Raw genomic sequence first — 23674 nt, forward strand, 5'->3', positions numbered from 1 at the left:
AATCATCAAGCTCACCATTTATTAATGAATATGAAATGTTAACAGACAGAATAATTAACCATTTGGCCATTGTGGAAAGAAGAAGAAAAGGCAAAAGGCTTCCAGAATGGCTAGCATCATGGGAATCAGTGTGGTATAGTAGAAAGATCACTAGGCTAGACTTGAAGTCAGAAGACTTCAATTAATATACTGGCTAGATTGTTATCTTGGACATGGCATTTACCACTCTGAGCTTCAGCTAGTCAACTAAACATTTATTGAACTCTTCCTATGTGCCTCAATTCCCTCATCTCTAAAATGGGGACAGTATCACCATTTTACCTGCCACAAAGGGTTATTGTAAGGAAAGCACTTTGTAAATGTCAAATCACTACACAAATGTGAGATATTATTATTAAATGGCAGCAAGATACCTATAATCTAAGATCCACAGTTTTCCTCAATTTTGGAAGTCAACGTACATAAATTTTATGTGGACTGATGAAAGGTACTATGTACTAGAAAGTATGTAAGTACAGAAGGGAATGAAAACCAGGCCAATTACCAAGTAGCCATCTTCTTCAGATTCAAATTAAATTATAAAAACATGGCTATTTGGAAATCATATTCTCCACAATGAAAATAGAAAGATTCAAGGCTTAAGCCTACATCTCTTTCTTGTTTTCCTTTTTTGTCCCAGTGTGGGAGGGAAGGTAGGAAGGTGCAGGAGAGGATTGCAGAAAGAAAAATGAGAGCATCTTTTTTAAAAAATTTATTGAACTAAAGATCCCATAACAGTAGGAGAAATTATTGCCTTTAACATAGAAGCAAGGAAAATTCCACTAGGTCTTGAGAATTGCTGAAAAGCAAGATGGCAAGGTCTCCTTTGCGACATGAATGCCCTACCCAGCAATGAGGACCACAAAAAGAGAGTTTTCACTCATGTTTACTACTATTATTAGCCCATTCCAGATGATAAAGCTAAGGAGACAATTGCTCCAAAGATTTGGACTTGAAAATGTAGATGCCACATGTTTATCCATCACATATCATTAAAGAAGTCCAGAGACAACATAGCCAATCATCTTTCTCTCTAAGGTTTCACTTCCCCTTAGTTTTTCTATTTGTGTTCACAGTACCACCTTTCTTGAAATATAACTCAGATTCATATTTGCTCTTTTCTCCTTCTCATCTACTGTATCTAATGAGTTGCTCAGAACAAACAGTTACTATTGCCTACATCTGGTTCACTCCCACCACAACTACTCTAGTTTGATGCCTTAATTTGTTCTTCTCTTCACTACTATCAGAGTCATCAAATCTTCCCATCTCTCTGCCATATCCAGCTTATCCTTCATATTGTTCAAATTATCTTCTTAAAAATACACCATTATGATCCCACTGATGCCTTACTGAAGGGCCTTTCATGGATTCCCTATCCCAGCATTTAAGACCATTTACATGCCAGTTCTTTTTTTTTCAGGGCAATGAGGGTTAAGTGACTTGCCCAGGGTCACACAGCTAGTAAGTGTCAAGTGTCTGAGGCCAGATTTGAACTCAGGTCCTCCTGAATCCAAGGCCAGTGCTTTATCCACTGTGCCACCTAGCTGCCCCCCCCCCAGTTCTAACCTATATTTCAAGTCTTATCTTACAGTAAATACTCCCAATGACACATCCTATAATCTGATCAAACTAGACTTCCCATAGTCTTCCACTATCATTTTGCTTCTCACCCCATCACTTTCTACTGAAGTCCCACACTTGCTTCAGGGCCCAACTCAGATATAATAGCCCATGAAGCTTTCCCTGATCCTCTCTGCCCTCCCACCCAGCAAGGTCAAAGGCATGGAACTTGTAATGCTTTCCCCATCCTTCTCCTTTCCATTTACCATATCCTCCACTGTATCACAATTATTTGTAAGCATCTTCCTTAACTTCTCTATTATACTATTAATATAATCCAAAAAGTATCATGTCCATCTTTCTCTCTCTAGCACCTAGCACAACACAGAGTTAGTACTTAAGAAATGTGGATGATTTGGACTGAATTAACTGAAGCAATAGAGAGAGCACAAAATTGGAAAGAATAAAGTAAGGACTCAGATCTTAGTTCTGTTAAGTTCTTAGCTGAATGAATACATGAAAGTCAGATAATTTTTCTGGACCTCAGTTTCCTCATATATGAAAGGAAGATGACCCTGTTCCCATTTGCCTTACAAAGGTGTTATGAAATGCAAATAAATTCATATATTCTTAAGAACTTTGTAAAAACACAAAAACATGTAAACAAAGATGAGTTATTTTTGTCTGTCATCTCACCCTGTCCTGCAGCTAAAGCCCATCCCTGACATTCATTTGTACCTCCCTTACATGCAGAAAATCTGATCTGAAGAAGCTTTAGAGGAGGCAGGGAGGGGAAAGGTGAAGAGAAAAAGAGTGAGACAGAGAAAGAGGGGACGGAGGGAGGAAGGGACAAAGGAAGGAAGTGAGGAAGGGAGGAAGGAAGGAACAAAGGAAGGAAAGAAGGAAGGAATAAAGGAAGGAAAGAGGACAGAAAAGGAAATTAGGTGAGACTTCTGAAGATTTTATATTCAATTCTTATTCTCAATAGATACTAAAAAACAATCATCTTTGAATGAGATCTCCCTCCCCAGTATTATTGTTTCATATCAACTTCTCCAAAAGGCTGTACTTGAAGTAATGCACATGCAAAAACTGTTTTAATGATGAATAAATATCAAAGAAAGATCTTAGGCTAATGGATGTTCTTGATTAGATCAGCTACCCTAACACTTGAGATTGTTTTGATAAGCTATGAGATTTTTTTTTTAAGTGCAGCAAGCCATCCAGTCTGAAAGAATCTTTCTCTTTAACACCAAAAAGGATTCACAAACTGACTTCAAATTTAAACATTATCATGATGGTAAAAATTTTATAGCTATAGTGAATTTACTTCAAAATGATCAACTGCCATTTGATATTTAGTGGCCTCTAAATGCTCTGGTTAGCAAGCAACTGAAGTTCCCTGTGAGAGCAAAATTCATTTAAATTACCCTGTGCAACAAAAGGCTGCATTATCCTGCAGTAGGAACTGAAACCCATCACACTTACCCAGGAAAGCAGTCTCCCCATTTATGTCTTCCTAAGCAAACTATTGTACTACCAGGGTGCCATAATTTGGGTGGTGATTATTATCCAGAAGCCACATTCATTATGTCTCTGTTTTAAAGCCAATCTGATGTCACTGAAAAGGGAAGGTAACCTCTCAAAAAAAGGGGGGTCTTCACATGACAAATACTGTAAAAACCAAAGGAAATCACAATAGTCATAATCATTTGCCTTTTTATATATGCACCCTTTCTCCTAAACCATGCTATAAGTTCTTTGAGAACAAGGGAACACATGTTTCTCCTATATATCCCTATATATGTAGAATGGTGACAGTCACAGATTGTTATTTAATAAATATTTGCCAATTCATTGAATAAGGGAAGTTAGAATACAGGAGAATTTTTTGGACAGGATAGGCCCTAAAACCAAGAGCAAACAGGAAAATGCAAGATATCCTCCTTATACATTTAAAATAGAACAAAAAAATAATAATGAAAAGGTGGAATGTGTTGCCAAAATGGAATTCAGAGAAACATGAGACTTGCATAAAATGGATGCAAAACAAACAAAATAGAACCAGGAGAAAATACATACAACCCCATGTTTGTTTGAGAAAGCAACACTAAAAGATAGCTGGATTCAGATTAAATGCAATGATCAACATTGGTTCCAGAGAGCAAATGAAGAGACATACCTACCTCCTTGGTTGGGGGGGGGGGTAGGGATGGGAAGGCAAGGAGGTCAGTATGGATTTCAGATGCCAAATATTGCATACACGGACAGATGAGGTCACTGTGTCCAGTTTGTTTTGCTTAATTGTATTTCTTTGTTGTAAGTTTGGGATGGAGGGAGTATACAGGGTGTCCCAAAGGTCTTAGAGCAGTTTAAGCTTTAATAAACTTAAAACTACACTAAAACTTTTGAGACACCCTGCATTCAGAAATGACTGTGGTACAAAATAAAAGACAACAAAAATATAATTTCACAAACCCAGAAAGATAAGAACAAGAAGACTAGTAGAAAGAACATTGCATTTGGAGTCAGAAGACCTGGACCAGAATGATGACTCTTCTGCTTACTCTCTCTGATCCTTACTAGATAGGTGACCCTGGTTTTGTCAAGTATACTTCAGACAACATATTAGTCCTTATATGGGGTTGAGATTTCTCTATTGAGAGACAGGAATTCAATGACCAGATTTCCTCACACAAAGGAAGAGAGGTTAAGTAACCTGCCCAAAGTAACACAACCAAATGGATTTCCCAGGTAGGATCTGAACCCAGATATTCTTATTGCAAGTCAAGCACACAATCCACTATCCAACGATGCCCTTCACGCACTGGTTCTATTTCCTATGTTTGGAGCCACAAATAATAAGTCTACTCCAAATAACAAAAGGGAACTTTCTTGATACGTGAAGAGTCATCATGTCTCCCCTAAATCTTCTCTTCTCCAACCTCGGATTTGGTAGACTCTGAGGTTTTAAAGGATTAGTCCAATCTGTACCTGGGCAGGAATTTCATCAGCAATATCCTTGAAAAATGGCTGCTTAAAAACGTTCAGTGATGGGGAAACCCACCGTCCATAAAGGAGAAAATTCTACTTTAAGACAGCTCTAATGGTTAGGAAGTTTTTCATTCTTTCTTTCGTTTTTTTTTTTTTCAATTTGTCATTTCACATCTAAGATTAAGGAATATGTAACTCACTAAAATCTATGTGGTAATCCATATAAGTATAAATAATATGGTAGTCAAATACCTTTTTTGGCTTCTCCACAGTGGCAGATAAGCAAACTAGTCCACAAAGAACGCATGCAATTTCACACATTAATTGCCTATCTCCAAGGCTTGGGTAAAATGATGCCCAGGAGTTAAAAGCTGGAAATACATTTTCAAAATAAATCTTCTAGTCCAATTCAACATTCCTGTACCCTTCTTTGTAAAATGGGTTATGTTAATGCCAGTCTGGAGGTAGATAAGTGACACAGAAGATAGAACATTGGAATTATAGACAGGAAGACTCAAGTTCAAAACCTGCTTCAGACACTTACTAACTGTGTAACCATGGGAAAGTCACCTACCTTCTCTAAGTCTCAGTTTCCTAATCTGTAAAATGGAGAAAATAACGGTGCCTTCCATATACAGGGTCATTGTAATCAAATATGTAAATTATTTTGTAAACCTTAAAGTGGCATATAAATGGTAATTATTACTGTTGTGGTTGTTATTATCCTTATTGTTATTATTACCACCTATCTCACAGTAGCGTCATAAGGAAAGAGCTTTGGAAATATTAAAGTGTCATATCGAAGCTTCCTATCTCTTCCATAGCTAAGGAAAAGCTAGTAACAAGACACAGAGTACTGTTAAGCTGTGCCCTGAAAATCATATTTTTATTTTAGTTTTTATATTTTTTCAGATTAGGAAGCATGTATTTTTTTCTCCTTTCCACCCCTCTCCCAAAACCAACAATACAAAGCAAAGAAAAACACACACACGCAAAAAAAATATGCATGGTCAAGCAAAATAAATCCCTGTATTGACTACATATGCAAATAGATTCCTTTCTTTCTTTCTTACTTTCTTTCTTTCTTTCTTTTTTTTTAGTGAGGCAATTGGGGTTAAGTGACTTGCCCAGGGTCACACAGTTCATAAGTGTCAAGTGTCTGAGACCGAATTTGAACTCAGGTCCTCCTGAATCCAGGTCCAGTGCTCTATCCACTGTGCCACCTAGCTGCCCTAAATAGATTTTTATTCTGCAGCTCTGGCCAGAGTTGCATAGCATGCTTCATCCTTGGTCTTCTGAAATCATGCTTTCTTGCTGCATGGATCAGTCTTAACACCTTTCAAATTTACAATACTGGTATATATATTATTCTCCTGGTTCTCATTTTACTCTGAATTAAGTGAAAGATCTATCTGGCTTTCCCTGGAACTGTCCATTTCATCATTTCTTATGATATAATAAAATTCCAATACATTCATAATTGTTTAGCCATTCCCCAATAGGTGAGCTCTCTTAGTTTCCAATTCTGCTTGGGTTTTTTGTTTTTGTTTTTGTTTTGTTTTTGTTTTGTGGGTTAAGTGACTTCCCCAGGATCACACAGCTAGTAAGTGTCTGAGGCCGGATTTTGAACTCAGGTACTCCTGACTCCAAGGCCGGTGCTTTAACCACTGTACCATCTAGCTGCCCCTTTTGTCTGCTTGTTTTTTGCTACTCAAAACAGATGCTATAATTTTTTGTGCAAATGGGCCCTTTTCCTCATTCTTTGATCTCTTTGTGGTAAATGTCGAGGACTTTTATCACTGGATCAAAGGGTATGCATAGTTTGCTTACTTGGGAGTACATTTTCAGATTAGAGAGTAGCAGTTTTAGACATTCCAGATTTCTAATATAACAAAGTCTCCCCCAGGTCTTTTTGGCTGGTGTACTTCTGATGGAGCTGAGCATGTGCTCTGTCCCTTTCCACCAGGTCACAGGCTCTGGACCTTTGATAAAAGAAGTGAGCCCCCAACAGCTACTGAATGGTCCACTATGTGCCACTGACTAGAGTTGTACTGAAGATAACTTGTGATGGAGACAGAAAGAGCCATCCTTCAGTAGTCTGCAGAAATACCCATAAAAAAGCTCTACCTCCTTCTCTAGGGCTCAGCCTAGATGCATATCTCCCTTGAACTATCAAGAGGGATGGGGAGGGAGTGTTAGGAGGATGATGAATAGGGGATTTCTCCTTTCTCTTCCAGTGTAGCAGCTACAAAAACTATCAGCAAATGGCAGTGAGGTCATGTGCATGTTGCCTAAACAAACATGAGATGGGACTTCAAGTCCTTGGCTACCTCTTCTCTTTTTGTTTCTTTCCTTGAGCTCAGGTCAGTCAATTGGCCAAATAGATTCAGCAAGCACTTGTTATGTGACAAACACTGTCACTGATAAGCAATCCAGAGAAACCATGCTTTCAGACCTGAAGATAACCTTGGGAATTTGAGAAGTTAGGAGTTTTCGTATCAATGGCAGTTACCCAACAAGAGATTATTTATTTTGAAAAATATCTCTTAAAGAAGAAAAGCATCACCATCAGAAGGATTCTTTATCAAAGAAGCTACAGCTTAGCACCATGTTAGGCTATCTAATAGATGTAAACCTTGTGAGTCTCTTGGCCTGTGTAGACCTGACATGAATGTGAAATGTCTGTTCAGAAGCCCTGCAAAGTTATTCTTATCTTCCAGAAACCAGTCAAAAGATGATGAATTATTGTTCTGTCTTAAATATTTACTAATGTATAATTAGCAAGTTTTTTGTGTTTTAAGCATTTCTTTTTTGTAAAGGAAATAAATATCTTATACCTGATGGTTTGTATGCAGAGCATTTTTTCCTAGAAAGGATCTATTAAATCACTTTTAGAGATGATCCTATGATTTTGATTACATTAAATTAAAAAAAAATTTGTACAAACAGACGCAATGCATCCAAAATTAAAAGGGAGGCAGAAAGCAGGGAAACAATTTTTTATAGCCAATACTTCTGATAAAGGCCTCATTTCTAAAATATATAGGGAACTAAATCAAATTTATAAGAATCCAAGTCATTCCCCAATTGAGAAATGGTCAAAGGATATGAACAGGCAGTTTTCTGATGAAGAAACCAAAGCTATCTATTCCCATATGAAAAAAATGTTCTAAATCTCTAATGGTTAGAGAGACGCAAATTAAAACAACTCTGAGGTACCACCTGACACCTATCAGATTGGCTAAAATGACAAAAAATGAAAATAATAAATGTTGGAGAAGCTGTGGAAAAATTGGTACACTAATACATTGTTGGTGGAGCTGTGAACTGATCCAATCATTCTGGAGAACAATTTGGAATTATGCCCAAAGGGCTATGAAGCTGTGCATACCCTTTGACTCAGCAATACCACTTTTGGGTCTTTTTCCCAAAGAGATCATGGAAAGGGGAGAGGGACCCACATGTACAAAAATATTTATAGCTGCTCTTTACATGGTGGCAAAGAATTGGAAATTGAGGGGATGCCCATCAATTGGGGAATGACTGGACAAGTTGTGGTATATGAATGTAATGGAATACTATTGTGCTGTAAAGAAACAATGAGCAGGATGAGTTCAGAGAAACCAGGAGGGTCTTGCATGGGCTGATGATGAGTGAGATGAACAGAACCAGAAGAACATTGTATACAGTATCATCAACATTGTGTGTTGATCTACTATAATTGACTGTATTCTTCTCACCAGTGCAGTGATACAGAAGAGTTCCAGGGAACTCATGATAGAGGAGGATCTCCAAATCCAGGAAAAAAAAAAAGAACTGTGGAATATAGATGCTGAATGAACCATACTATTTCTTTTGTTTTTGGTGCTGTTGTTTTTCTATTTTGAGGTTTTTTGTCATTGCTCTGATTTTTCTCTTATAACATGACTAATGCAGAAATATGTTTAATGTTATTATGTATACATATATATGTGTGTGTGTGTGTGTGTGTGTGTGTGTGTGTGTGTGTATCAGATTACCTGCTGTCTAGGGGAGGGGGGAGGGAGGGGAAGGAGGGAGAAAAATCTGAAATTGGAAAGCTTGTATAAACAAAAGTTGAGAACTATCTTTACATGTAACAGGAAAAAAATTAAATACTTTATTTAAAAAAAGAGATGATCCTATAATATAATCCATACCCAAGATTTTTTTTAGAGATTTTTCCCTAGAGTGGGAGCATAACAAGCAATGGGATGAGAAAAAAGCATGATTCCTTCTCTTTGGGGTCAGGTTTCCCCATGATTGAATACAGGTGCCCATTGTCGAATGGACACACTTTGGGTCACAAGTGACACTACAAGAGAGCCATAACTTGGGTCTGACAACATTCTTTATTATTTATCACAATTCTGGGCAGCCAGTAGACACTCAATGGAATTGAATTTTCCACAAGCTTAAAATCTCTGTTGCTCTATACAGAATATCTCAAGATTAAATTTTTTAAAAAAGATAACTTCCAACTAATCTCAATATTGTGGATGAACACAGGGCCTGCCCTTGCCCATGCATGATGACTCCAGACATCAGACCTCTACCATTTCATAGTTGCAGAAATTTTTCAATCTATATGATCTTCTAGGTAACAGAGATTCTAGGAAACTTTATTAATTTGCTTTACAGAAATTTTGGTCTAAAGCCAAGTCGTAGCCTAGGGATAGGGATCCATCCCAAACTGATTACATCAGGCCACCTTCAGAGACAGCATACAAGAGGTACAACCCTGTAGACAATATGTGTTTGCTGTATGGGGCAGGGAAAAGAAAATAGGATGGAAAATGGTTTAATCTGCAACATTCATTAGCTTTGGAGAAAGGAACCTCAGAGACCACCTGGTCCACCTATTCATTTTACAGATAGGGGAAAGAGACTTGTCCAGGCTCAAAGAATGAGGATCATGTTAGGGGAAAGAGTGGGGGGCTGAGATAGGGTTAGGGGTTTGGGTAGGGGTAGCGGTAAGGGTTGAGTTCTTAGGAATTCCTCTTTAAAGAACTACACCCTCTTGCACACAAATCCAATTAAAATAAAATAATAGTTTATTGAGGGTGCTAGGGAAAGGAAACCAAGAAAGAAATCTTTGGACTTCTTCTCATGGGGAGAAGGCATAGCTCTGAGATACCTATCTCCTCAAGCAGGAGACAGGCAGATACTTTTATAGAGGACTGATAAGGTGATCATCTGACTGTGGTAAGTTCCCTTATTAGGGGAGGACCATCCCCCACTGGTGGTGGCTGGAGGAGTTGGGTGAGGGGTGGCTGGGGACCTCTCAAGCCAATCTCTCTCCTCCTCAGGGCACAAAGGCAGCAGCCACACCTAATCTTATCTCCCATGGGGTAGGGGAGACTGGGATGAAGGATGGTGGTCCTGGAGCTAACTCAGTCCCCATCCAGTGCCACTTATCTCTTTAGGTATGTCTGTCCTTAGGTTTAGTTTCTCAAGGAGAAGGTTCTTTGATTTATCCCCAGAGAACTTCTGGGGTGCTAGGCCCATAACATTGACCCATAACAATATATACTAAGATATCATTTATATGTGAGTGTGATATGTATTTATCTTACATATATGTATATGTATATATGTATATATACATTTGTGTGCATACATACACAGCAAGAGAGGAAAGGAAAATAGGTTGTGTTTTAGAAGCAACTGTCCTAATTTTTGCACATTAGAACATTAGGTAGTTTTAAACTATTAAAATTATTAAATTATTAAAACCAGCATTTTCCCAGATATGTGATAGGGAGTTGAATTATGAAACACCACAGCTCATCTGCAGTTACAATTGACCTCAACTTGAATATCATAGTCTCAGAGAATCAGAATTGCAGATGATCTGAAAGGCAATGGAAGGGCACAGCACCCTGAAGGCACACTTCACATATTGCCAAGAGGACTTATCAATGAGAAGTGAAGGAAAAAAGATGTCAAAGATAAGTTAGCATATGAATGGAAAAGGAGATGGGCCAGTCATAAACCATGAGTGGGGGATAGAGATTGGGCAGCACAGGTGTAACACTGATAGCCACAAAATGTTAATTATCCCACAAGGTCTCCAAAGTGGTGGGCAGATCTTTTATGGAAAATTAATAGAAGATATGGACAGGAGTATATAAACTACGAAGTTATGAACAAGTAATAATCTGTACCAGTGGAGGTAATATCCACACCCATAGAATTATAGATCCATCAATATGTAGATGAAGAGTAATTCTGTCATTTCGTTGCCCAAAACTCCCTTATTGTTTAACAAAAGGTGTGTAATATTTTCCCTGCTTTCCCAAATGGACTGGGAAATTTAGTCCTCACCAAAACAATAATGAAAACCTAAGATGCTTTCCTTCTCTACCTTAGTTTCACTATTTTAAATAACTGAGTAGAAATAGCAGAAGGATTCAGACTTGTCAAGCAACTAGCTAGCTCCAGGACCACCACCCTTCATTCTAGTCTCCCTCACCCCTGGGGAGATAAGTTTGGGTGTGGCTGCTGCCTTTCTGTCTGGAGAAGAGAGATGGCTTGAGAGATCTGCAGCCACCCCTCACCCAACTCCTCCAGCCACCACCAGTCAGGGATGGTCCTCCCTCACTAAGGGAACTTTCCACAGTCAGATGGTCACCCCCATCAGTCCTCTATAAAAGTACCTGCCTGTCTCCTGTTCGAGGAGATTGGTATCTCAGAGCCACACTCTGTGCCATGCCTTTCTCCCCATGAGAAGAAGTCCAAGGATTTCTCTCTTGGTTTCCTTTCCCCAGCCCCTAAATAAACTACTATCTTATTCTAATTGCTTTTGTGTGAAAGAGGGTGTAATTCTTTAAAGAGGAATTCCTAAGGACCCCTAACCCCTACCCCCAACCCTTGACCCATTTTCCCCACCTCAATTTAATTTCATTATTTCCATCCACTCCCTTGGAAATTTTGTTGTCGTCATTTTTCTAAGTTTCTACTTGTATTTATTGTCCAGTTACTCTATTCTTCTGGGTTGACCTCTTGTCCTTACCTTAAACAATATTGTTTTTCACTGTATTCTGTTTGCTTCTGTTTACTTATGTCTCCACCCTCAGTTGTTGTTTTTTTTTTAGTTGGGACTTTGTTCCAGTACCAGGAATAATAGTCCATTCCTGGACTCTTGGATGGAATAGTCAGGTCCTGGTCTTGTCCTGCTATGATTCTGGATGGAGTGGCTGTAATCCTTGCCTAGGACAGGGAATGAAGTATGGGACTGGAACACTTCTGCCTCCACCTCCTGGTGACATGATGTGCATTCTTGTCTCAACCTGATGTGGAATGGAATTAAGGTGATCAGATTGATTGTGAGTCATCCCAAAAGAATTACAAGACTCAGTGACTCAGTTTCCCAGGTTTTATTGAAAGACTGTTGACCACAAGGAGAGTACCAGAAAAATGGAAAGGTATCTCTCGAATAGGGAAAGAGAAGACAGTTGTATTTATAGTATGGATAAATTGATTGTCAGTCTCAATATAATAATATCTACCTTAGGGATGTACAGGGGAGGGCCTATCCTAATTTCGACTTGCTGGGGTCCTAAGCCAACCCCCGAGGTGGGTACCGTTTTCTGTGGAGGTGTGTTTGGGGGTTTACTTGTCATAAGGTGAACCTGGGTTAAAGTTGGTCTTTTCTATGCATGCTCATAAAAACATAGCTCAACTTGCCACGGTCAGAGTGTCTTTGTGTTTTTAATCTCTTTCTTTTCTTAGGCCTAATTTCTGGGTATTAACATTTATCAGTTAGGGTCTCTGTAACCTATCTCTTTATGTTTTTGTTTTAGATGGTGATTAATGGGGGTAATTAATGGGAGCCAGACCTCCAGGTACCAATTAACAAGAACCTAGGCTCTGACTTTGATGAGAGCCCAAGTCTTAAGTTCCCTTTCATAGCCGGGGTCTGCAAATTATTTATTAGCCCCTCTTAGAGCTCAGATCTAAATCAGAGCTCAGGTCTTAGGTTTGTCTGTTAACCCCTTCTTTACCTCCTCCATCAAGCACATCTATCTCCCTGTGCGGTCACCTCTGGGCCCTGTTGGGGATTTTTTGTTTGCTTGCTTTTTTAATACTGGTACAACTCTGACAGCCCCTGAATGGATACTGGAAACTGACAGCTTTAGAGTTTCTGAAGAGCTCTATAACATATGAAGCCTGGATAAATCTTCCCAATTCTCATCTGCATAGTCAGTCACCTACTTAGAATTGGCTTTGACCCATGCTGTACCTTCAGCAAGAGTATGGTTTGCCAGGCAGCTAGGTGGCACAGTAGATAAAGCACCGGCCCTGGATTCAGGAGGACCTGAGTTCAAATCTGGCCTCAGACACTTGACACTTACTAGCTGTGTGACCCTGGGCAAGTCACTTAACCCCCATTGCCCCACAAAAAAAAAAAAAGGAGTATGGTTTGGGACTAAATCTCTGCCAGGAACTATTTGCAAGACCTCTGAATTGTCATTTAGTTTAACACTGTGGTGTAACTCCCCCATTTCAAAGGTTTTGAAGCTGAAATGGCCTCGAACCTCTTGTTTGACAGATTCAGGAGCGCAATTCTAAAAAGATCAAGCACTTTGCTCAAGGCCATATAGTTAGTAAGTAGGAGTAGTAGGATATGAGGTAAGTTCCTGGAGGACAGATACTATGTATTTTCCATCTCCACACCCTTAGTTCAGGGCTCACATCAACAATTTTGAACACGTTGAAATGGATTGAAGTAAATCATATACACAGCAATCTGTATGGCTTCTAGTATAAGACAGCCCTTCCCTTTTCAGTACCATAAGGAAGCTTGGCTGGCACCTGCAAAGCCAGCTTTGAAGAACACCCTGATAGAGCACTGCATGAGTCAAAGTCGTCAATCAGCTGTCAGTCTACTCCCTGCTTAGTTAGCTTTTCCTTGGCTTCCTTAACCCCTTGGCTGCTCTGGGGAATGTCAGACTTGGCTCCTGCCATTGGCTCCCGCTCCTATGTGTTGTTGATCCAGTCTGCTCTTTTGATGCTCCAACGTCTACTCCATCTCTTGGCATGATGTCCCTGCTTTCAATTCTTTGTTTTATTGACTTTCAAAAGCTTGCTCCTACCATGACTCTGACTCCTTCTATTATATTTTAGAGGTTCCATAAATTCCTAAATATGGGAATTTCCTTTGATATAATCCAGTCCAACCCCATTGTTTCTAAGATGAGGAAATGTAAAGAGATTTGCCCTGGTTTATGCAGCCAGTTTTTGGTAGTACCAGGATTCAAACTTCTATCTTCTGTATTAATTTCATGTTCTTTCCACCACACCTCATGCTGCATCCTAGCTCCATCCCTAAGAAAAGTCTCAAATGACTAGTCATCTCAATTCAATAGGTAATAAAGATGATGATGATAATTATAATTATAACAATAAGATCAACTCCATTTCTATAGCACTTTGAGGCTCACTAATTATGTCACACACTCACTCATATTCAAAAAAGATGTAATTAGGAATTTCAGCACCTTGGATAAAATCAGGTAGGGCAGAAGTAAGGCATGTAAGGTATAACTACTCCCCTTAGAGCTAAGATAAAATGGAAACAAAACTCATGGGAATAGAGGAGGCTAAGAAATTCAGAAGCCATAGTGTTAAAAAGAGTTTAAAGGCTGGGGCAGAGAAAAAGACTGTCAGTTAGACACTGAACTTTGGAAAGGATAAAAGAAACTCTAAAGGAGGAGGAATAATGGCTGAGTGATGACATCAGAAGGAAGGCCTGAATGTGGCACTGTGGAACAGGGAGTACAACTCCTCCTAGCCTTGTATTTCAGGGATATGGTGGGGGAGGGGGAGCACCAGTAATGGAGAGGATGCCAAGAGATATACTGTCCTTAAAAGAAAACCAAGTTTCCATGTGAGAAGAGATCTAAGAGGCAGATGAGTTTGTTAACAATAAAAGAATATTCCAGATGGCACAATCAATACAGAGGGAACAAATGGATAGAGAGTGGGGAGGAACTGAGTTTATTATTTGAAGGCAATGAGATAGTCTATCCTGATAAGAAAGCTGTCCCTATTAGTCAGTCGGTCAGTCAGTGAATGTGAATTCTTAAGCACTTAGTGCTAAACACTGAAGATTGAGAGAAAAGAAAAAATAGCTCTTGACTTCACTGAGTTTGGACTGAATAGTAGTGACAACATGTAAATAGTTATATATTTATTACATATAGATCTTGCTCCAGTACAGGGACCTGATGACAATAAGACCCTGGGGAAACAGTGCAGGAGCTCAGGGCCAAACAATGGAGTGCTTGGGCCAAATGGCCAGTCTCCTGAAAGTAGGGGAAGCAGGGAGGAATATTAAGGTGAAAAAGGTTTCCTGCTCTCCACTGCAGCCAAAATGCCAGGCACAATGTCTTGATGCCATGCAAGTCCTTATTCCTCCAACATACTTGTAACCCAGACACGACAAGATCAGAGAATTTAATACCAAAATGATTTCTTGAAGGACTATCAGATATAGATCAGCAAACCCCAAACTGTGATTCATAAATGTTTAGGGCGTCAAAGAATCATTTCAAAACACTCATAAATTAGTAAGCATAACAAACATTATCATTCTGCTCTTCATTACAGGATTATAGAAACTGAGGGTCAGAAGGAACCTCAGTAGCCAATGAATCAACATATACAAGAAAGGAATCATAACTCTGACACATTTGAGAGTAGTCATGCAGCTCAAAGTTTTTTAGCATATGTGGATTCATTTTTTTAATATGCTTATTTGTCACAAGGTATTTTTTCCTGTTTTTAGCTGCGTGGGGGAAGGACTGAGTGGATTAAAGTATCAATTTTTAAAAAACAACAGAACTGGGGGCAGCTAGGTGGTGCAGTAGATAAAGCACCGGCCCTGGAGTCAGGAGTACCTGAGTTCAAATCCGACCTCAGACACTTAACACTTACTAGCTGTGTGACCCTGGGCAAGTCACTTAGCCCTAATTGCCCCACAAAACATAAAAATAAAAAAACAGAAGAGAAAGAAGTGGAGGATCATTAAATTTTATATTGCCCAAACTGGAAGTGCTGTGGCCTCTCACAAACCTGATCCCAATACTAATCGTCATGGAAGCATTAACCAGTTGCATTTGTCCAATGTGAGCCAGTTCACCCCTCCTTAGACAGCCCAGCTTGCATCCACTTATGGAAGCTCACCATATTGGTTCTGTATCTAATGCTGATACCCAATAGAATTTATACCTACTTCACTTAAAAATCTCCCAACTGATCACTGGCTCAGTCTCTAGAACATCAAGGACTATAGGTATGCTCCACTGCTCCTGGCTTAAAATATTTTTAAAGGAGTACAGGAGTAGAAGAGAAAGTTCAGAAGGAAGAACATATAGACAGAAAGTAAGACATTGAATTTATGTACTCTTTTTTTTTCTTTGCGGGGCAACAAGGATTAAGTGACTTGCCCAGGGTCACACGGCTAGTAAGTGTCAAGTGTCTTAGGCCAGATTTGAACTCAGGTCCTCCTGAATCCAGGGCTTCTGCTATATCCACTGCACCACCTAGCTGCCCCAATTTATGTACTTTTAAAAAAGTAAACAATAGGGAATAGAGATTGACAGTTTTATATATGATTCTTTTTTGTCCTTTTTATGTAGAAATGCACATTTTGGGGTGTGGATTAAGTTCAAATTTTTTTAAATATTAAATACAAAACACATGATTACCTAGACTTACTTGAAGCCCTCCAAGGAACAGAACTCACCACCTTACCTCCAATAACAACAGCAACAACAACACACATACACACACCTACATACACACGTATATAATGAGTGTGACCACACACATGAGAATCTGAAAGGTTTTTTTAATATTAAAAAGTTGTCATCATATTTTTAAAAATGGAAAGCACTGATGTGGTCATTGCATTTTTTTCATGCAGAAAGTAAAACAAGTGGAAATTAGATAAAAGAAGAGCTTATCCCATAAAATGTTATTCATTCACTAGCCTATATATTTTACAGCCTACCCTTTTACTATGATAATGAATACACTTGAATGAAACAATACGCTTGCTTTTAGCTCTTTAAAGTATTCAAAGAACTGTCTCGACAACAAGTCAGCTGTGAAAACTGAAACACAAAGATCATAAATTTAGGACTAGTAGGCACCTCAGAGTTCCTTCAGTACAATGAGGAAATGAGTTCTAAATTTAGGAAACTGAGTCACAGAAATGTGAAGTCTCATGACTTCAAATCTGGTTGCCTTTCTACTACACAATACTTCCTCCCAAGTCCAAGAGGTGAATGACTTGCCTAGAGTTACAAGGTAAGTAAATTAAATCCAGATCTCACATGAAGCCGGGGTCCATTAAAGCATCAGTACCACTGTTGTTTACTAGTTATGTGACCTTGGTCAAGCCACCTCTCTTCTCTAGCCCTCCCTTTCCTGTTGTTATCCATGAAAGATCTAGAGCAAAATATTTCCAAGTTACTTTTTAGCTCTGATTCTGATACCTCACGGAGGGTACAAATTACCCATATATAGCCAAGGTAATGCTGATGAGCAAAGACAATTAATACTTGGCTGTCATAAATCCAGATCAGATGCTGACACAGCTTTAGCAGACCGCTCTACATTTCCTTTCCTGACTGAGACATGCAAAAATAAGCCAAATGCCGTCTGTTCTAAACATTTTCCTTCTGATATCAGCAGCCCCTGGTTCTTAAAGCCTTGCTTTTCCTAGTGTAACCATTGTGTAGCTGAATGGAAGACTGAGATAGATGATTAGATAGATAGGTTGATAAATAGATAGATAGATAGATAGATAGATAGATAGATAGATAGATAGATAGATAGATAGATAGATAGATAGATAGATAGATAGATAATTTTAGAAAATTAACAGTGCCAACCTTCCAGTTTTACACAAGATATGTGCACATAACCTCACAGGACATTCAGGCATCTTAGAATATCTAATATCTAATGATGGATCCATGGAGAGAAATAGAGTAGGGTCAGTTCACTCTCAACCATTAAGTTTGTTCCAGGAAAAGGGACTGAGTATTTCATCTATTAACTGTGCTGTGGATGACCAAAAGGTTTTGCTGTGGAATTGTGGGAAGGAAGACCAGACAACTATTTTTGATATGTTATAAAAATTCTTGTTATATGTTGCCACATGGAGGTTATTGTAGGCTTCTATGATGCAGGATTCTTGTTCAATCCCATTACTGAACTTTTTTTAACTTGGGTAAAAATGAATTTAGTGCAGTTCTTTTAATATTAGAATGCAAAGTCTTATTATATTATAAACTCATTGAAAGGAAGGATTGTATTTTGCCTCCTTCTTTATCACTTATCACAGTGCTTGGTACATAGTAGGTACTTAAGAAATGTCCACTGCCATTATTGATGTTGTGGCTACCAATATGGATAGTGTTCCTCAAGAATCTGTCCTAGAAGGGGGCAGAGCCAAGATGGCTGAGGAAAGGCAGTGGGTTGCCTGAGCTCTCCCCAAGACTCCTCCAAATACCTTCAAATAATACCATAGGAGAATTCCTGGAGCAGCAGAACACACAAAAGGACAGAGTGAAGTCATTTTCCAGCCAAAAACAACTTGGAAGGTCAGCAGAAAAAGTCTGTTGTACCAGGGTGAGAGTGGAATGCAGCCCAGCACAGGCTGCACCAGTGCAGATCCAACCCCAGTGCAGACCCAGCCCCAGCAAACCAGCAGCAGGCCCTCCAGAGCCCCTGAATCAGCAGCAGTATCAACTGTTTCTAGAACTCAGCACACAGATGGTAAGAGGGTCCAACAACTGGACAGAAGGAGATTACAGGGGTCTCTTTGCTAGCACTGAGGCAAGACTCTATTGTTTTAGCCATACACAGTCTTGGGTGGCAGTCCCAGGGAGGAATACAAGCACACAAGAGCTAGCAGCCACAGTGGAGCAAGATTCTCTTCATAGTTCCAGGGCAGAAAAGCAGGCCTGTGATTGCTTGCAGACCAGAACACAGGCCAGGAGAGTGATAAACATACCTCTCCTTAAATTATAACACCTTGGAAGAACTAAGGTCTTACAAATTCCTAGAAGTATCTCAGAGAAGAGCTGTTTAAATCCCCTGAAGCTTGGGACAGTGTGTCCTCCACCCTGGAAGCATGTACCACTTTAACAAAGAGTTAAAAGTCAAGAAATAGACTTAGAAAATGAGCAAACAGAAAAAATTCTGACTATAAACAGTTTCTATGGTGACAAGGAAGATCAAAATATACCCTCAGAAGATGATAACAAAGTCAAAGATCCCAAGAAAAATATGAATTAATCTTAGGCCATAGAAGGACTCAAAAAGGACTTTGAAAATAAAGTAAGAGAGGTAGAGGAAAAATGGAAAGAGAAATGAGAGTGGTGCAAGAAAATCATGAAAAAAGGTCAATAGCTTGGTAAAGGAGACACAAAAGTACTGAAGAAAATAACACTTTAAGAAACAGAGTGCTGGTTTTGGAGCCAGGAAAACCAGACGTCATGTTCTATCTCTGCCATGTGATCCCAGGCTATGTGATCCCAGGCCAGTCACTTAACCTCTTGGTACTCTAGATCAGGGCTTCTTAAACTTTTTTCACTCAAGACCCCTTTCTAACAGAGAAATTTTTCCTCAACCCTGGGTATATAAGTATATAAAATAGGCATACATAACATTTTACTGTTGCCAAAATTTTCATAACCCCCACATTCAGTCATGAAACCCCATATGGGGTCATGACCCACAGTTTAAGAAGCTTTGCTCTAGACAACACTCTAAGACTAGAAGTCTCACAGGAGTTGTCACCATGAATTAACAGAGGAAGTTTCCTAATCTCAGAGATCCATTTACTAATGAAATGACAAGTCTAGTTCCTATCCCTATCTAAACATATAAATAATATATTATTTGGTGTACATAAATGATTTAGATGCAACATATAAATGTATATGCATATATACTAATATGTGTGTGAATGTGTAGTGATATATGTGCATACAAAGTGTGTGTTTATATCTCTGTGTCTGCATGTACACAAATACATATGTGTATATACATGCATGTGTGTATTTTGAGGCACACATATGCGTTTATGCAGTGCATACATGCATGTCTATATGTAAATATATCCTTTTGCCTACACAATTTCACCTGTAACAAATTTTGGATGTTATTTTGCCAGGTTTGCACTGGAAATCTTTATTGACAGGAGGAGAATTACAGTAGAAGTTTTGTATGTATGATTTAATATATATGTATATACAGACTGAAGCAAACTATTTTCACTCATTTTTCTTCCTTTTTTTTGTTCAAGTCTTCTTACACAAAATGACTAATATGGAAATTCTTTACATGATTACACATGTATAACTATATAAGATTGCTTATCATCTCAGGGAAGGGGGAGGAGAGGGAGTAATAGAATTTGTAACTTAAAACTTTTTTTAAATGACAAATGTTAAAGTTTTTTTACAAATAATTGGAGAAAAATAAACTATTATTTAAAATATATGCATATAGGTATAAATCTGGGGATAGCTTTATATTCACACTAATAATAGTGAACTCTCATCAAATCTAGATTCCAGCTCAGCATTAGCTAAAGCAAAGAGTAAATGGATAGTTATCCTGACAGATGCAACACTTACTTGTCTGAATGTCTTTAAGCTGTTGCCAAAGATCTACTTGTTAAAAGAAGTGTTAAGGGCTAAAATTCTAGCTAAACTGTCTAAAATATCTAAGGAGTGGTCGCCAATAAATTATAAGCTTTAGCAAGAGTTAGACTTTTAAGCATTTATTAAGGAGAATAAGAATTTGGTAAAGAGAGAGAGAAAGGCCTAGATTCCTATCTATTAAAGGGAGAGCACATTTCTAGCTCCCTTCTCCACCAGAGTCCAGAGGAAAGAGCGTGAGAGTGAGCGCCAGTCTCTTCCTTCCTCCTCCCACTAGTCCGCGTCACTTCCTGATGCCAAAGAAAAGACTCCTGGTCTTGCCCTCAAAGACCTTCGTTTCATGGGTGGAACTCTTCTACAGTAAGTCTCCAGCAGGTGGCATCATTCCAATCGTTACAGAAGCATTTGTAAAAACAAAGTGAAATATGGTCTACATCAACTAAGAATTTTGCCTTCACTTTAAGTGATTTACTTCAATTAAAACAAGTCTGAGGTACTGCTTCACATTCATTAGATTGACCAAGATGACAGAAAAAAAAACAAACATGATAAATTCTGTAAAGGGTGTGGGAAAATAGGTACATTAATGGACTGTTGGTGGAACTATGAACTAGTCCAACCATTCTGGACAACAATTTGGAACTCTACCAAAAGGACTATAAAACTTTGCAAACTCTTTGACCCAACAATACCACTACTAGGTCTATACCCTAAAAAGATCAAATGAAAAGTAAAAGGACCCATATATGCAAAAATATTTATAGCAGTTCTTTTTGTGGTAGCAAAGAACTGAAGATTGAAGTAATGTCCATCAGTTGGGGAATGGTCGAAAATGTTACAGTATATGGATATGATGGAATACAATTGTGCTCTAAGAAATGATGAAGGGGATGGCTTCAGAAAAACCTGGGAAGACTTATATGAACTGGTATGAAGTGATATAATCTAAAGAATAGCATCAATATTGTAAAGATAATCAATTGTGAAAGACTTAGTAACTTCTCAATACAATGATCCACAGCTACTCCAAAGGACTCATGAAAAATGTTATCCCCTGACAAAGAACTGATGGACTCAGAGTAAAGATTGAAACATTTTGTCTTTCTTTAATTTTCTTACTTTTTCCAGAGTACAGATAATGCAGAAATGTTTTGCAAAACTTCATTTGTATAATGGATATATTGTATTTCTTTCCTTCTCAATGAGTTAGAAGTTAGAAAAAGAAAGAATTTAGAACTGAAAAAACAATTTTAAAAATGTATTTGTCTCCTTCTTATTCCAGGATAAGAAAGGGCCCTGTTCTAGGGGTTAAGAGACATGGATCTGACACTAAATCCCTGTGTGTCCATTTTGCTTAATTGGGCTTTAATTTCTCCTCAATGAAACTGGGAAATTGGAGTACATTTTCTCAAAAATTTCTTCTAGCTCTAGAATTCATATGATAAGCTACCAAAAAGGGGAAAGTCCTGGTTTTGGAGTCAGAAGCTTGAATGTAGATATCCTACTTTATATTTGTGTGATCTGGAATAATTCACTTAATCTCTGTCTCAATTTTCTCATCTGTCAAATGGGCTTGATAATACTTTCATTACCTACCTCAGAGCTCTGTTGTGAGAGTAAAAAAAGAAAGTATATAGGGCACTGTAAAACCCTAAAGCTCTACAGTTTATAAATAACAAGCTACCTCATAAATAACAACCTTTCCTTCACCCTTTTGATTAAGGGTTAAATTAAGGGAAAATAGTTACCTTCACTGAGACTTAAAGGCAAAAGTGAAGGGGCTGGGGGTGGGGGTGGGGACAGAACTTTCTTGAATGAAGAAACAGTGCTGGCCCAGGAAAGTTGCTGAAAATGATCTTTGAGTTTTGTTTTGTTTTTTGGTAAATCATGTAGAAACATTTCACCACCATTTGTAAGTAACTATTACGTGTCAGACACTGTGTTAGTGCCATTTTATATAAATAAAATGACTGAAACAATCTCTACTGACAAGGAGTTTGGAATTTAAAGGTGAAAAGGACTTTTTAAGATCACCATGCAAAACAGCAATTATTAAGTGTCTACTGTGCAGAGATCATTGTATGAGGCTCTATGGAGATGAAAAGTTTACATAAAGGCAAAGTTAACATTTATAAAATACCTGAATGACAATAAGTGTGAAGTGGGCTATTCATTTCCTATTTAACAGATGATGAAAGGGAAGCCTCAAGTGAGCAAGTGATCTGCTCAAGGTCACATAGCCTGAAAAGGTCAGAACTAGAATTTGAACCCTGATCTCCAGACTCCAAATACAATTTTCTCTCTGCTATGCTACATAAATCTTCTAACACACTCTCATTAAATATCCCTTATGGATACTGTTAAACAGAGAGTCATGGACTGGATAAGCCATTCTGACAAATAAAATATTCCTAGGCCTGAGAAATGATGGCATTCTTATTCAACACCACTTTTAAAAGACCTGAATTTTATTTTGTGTCACTGTAATTAAGTCATCCGTCAATTTCTGACAAGTCTCTGGAAAATGGCTGGATGTGATTCAGTCAGCATTTTGTCAGATTAAAAAGTGATGCTGATGGAAAAAGGGAGTATATCTGTAAGACAGTCAAAATGATCCCCACCTTACAAAGCTGTTGTGAGCAAAGTGCTTTGGAAAGCTTAGAGTCATATCAAAATCATAGTAATAACCATTATTTTGAGTCACAGCAAAAAGCCGATAATCATTCATCATGTGGCAAAACCATGGGAAAAATTCCTAGAATCTCATTTTTTTTCAAAAAAGCCTTTTTCAATTATTGCTCCTAAGAGGAAATGATTTCCCATGCCACAAATAGAATCCACTGTAATTAGTTTTCAAAGGACCTGTGGATATTCAAAAACTTGCAAAGCCACACCTACAAGTTGAAAGGGTTCCAAACTCTTCTGAAATTGCTGAATTCGAACTTAGGTCATTTATAGAGGAATAAAAGAAGACTCTAAGTATGAGAAACCCACCATTCATGAACTTGGGATTCACTTACATGCCAGACTCATCTATTCAGCCTAATATTCCATTTGAAAGGTGTCTTAAAAAGACATCTTACGTGGGGGGGGGGCATTTTTAAGTAATCTTTGTAATGATTTTCTAGTTTTGAAAATATTGTTAAGGACTATAGATGGAGAAAGGGAATATGGAATACTTGCTGATATCCGTTCCTCTTCCCCTACCTATGCATCTTTGTTTGTTTTTCAGGCAATCACTGAACAAGGAGGTATTAAACATTGGTGGAACACTGAAGAAGGCCATGGAAGAAGATATAAAGATGAAGATGACACCCCTGGGGCACCTAGGTGGCGCAGTGGATAGAGCACTGGCCCTGGAGTCAGGAGGACCT

General features: G+C 38.4%; 1 protein-coding gene across 7 annotated transcripts in view; it reads right to left on the reverse strand.

Annotated features, from left to right (window-relative positions):
• The window catches only part of JAKMIP1 (janus kinase and microtubule interacting protein 1), a 249332-nt gene that overhangs the window by 157567 nt on the left and 68091 nt on the right, over nt 1-23674 (reverse strand). The window contains exon 3 of one of the 7 annotated variants that reach the window (XM_043969799.1): nt 11630-11906. The exons of the other annotated variants lie outside the window; for them this stretch is intronic. The gene's annotated coding sequence lies outside the window, so the exon portion shown is untranslated. The remainder of the gene's footprint in view (nt 1-11629; nt 11907-23674) is intronic. 7 annotated transcript variants of the gene reach the window in all.

Source organism: Dromiciops gliroides, chromosome 6 (assembly GCF_019393635.1).
Source record: "Dromiciops gliroides isolate mDroGli1 chromosome 6, mDroGli1.pri, whole genome shotgun sequence".
NCBI lineage: Eukaryota > Metazoa > Chordata > Mammalia > Microbiotheria > Microbiotheriidae > Dromiciops > Dromiciops gliroides.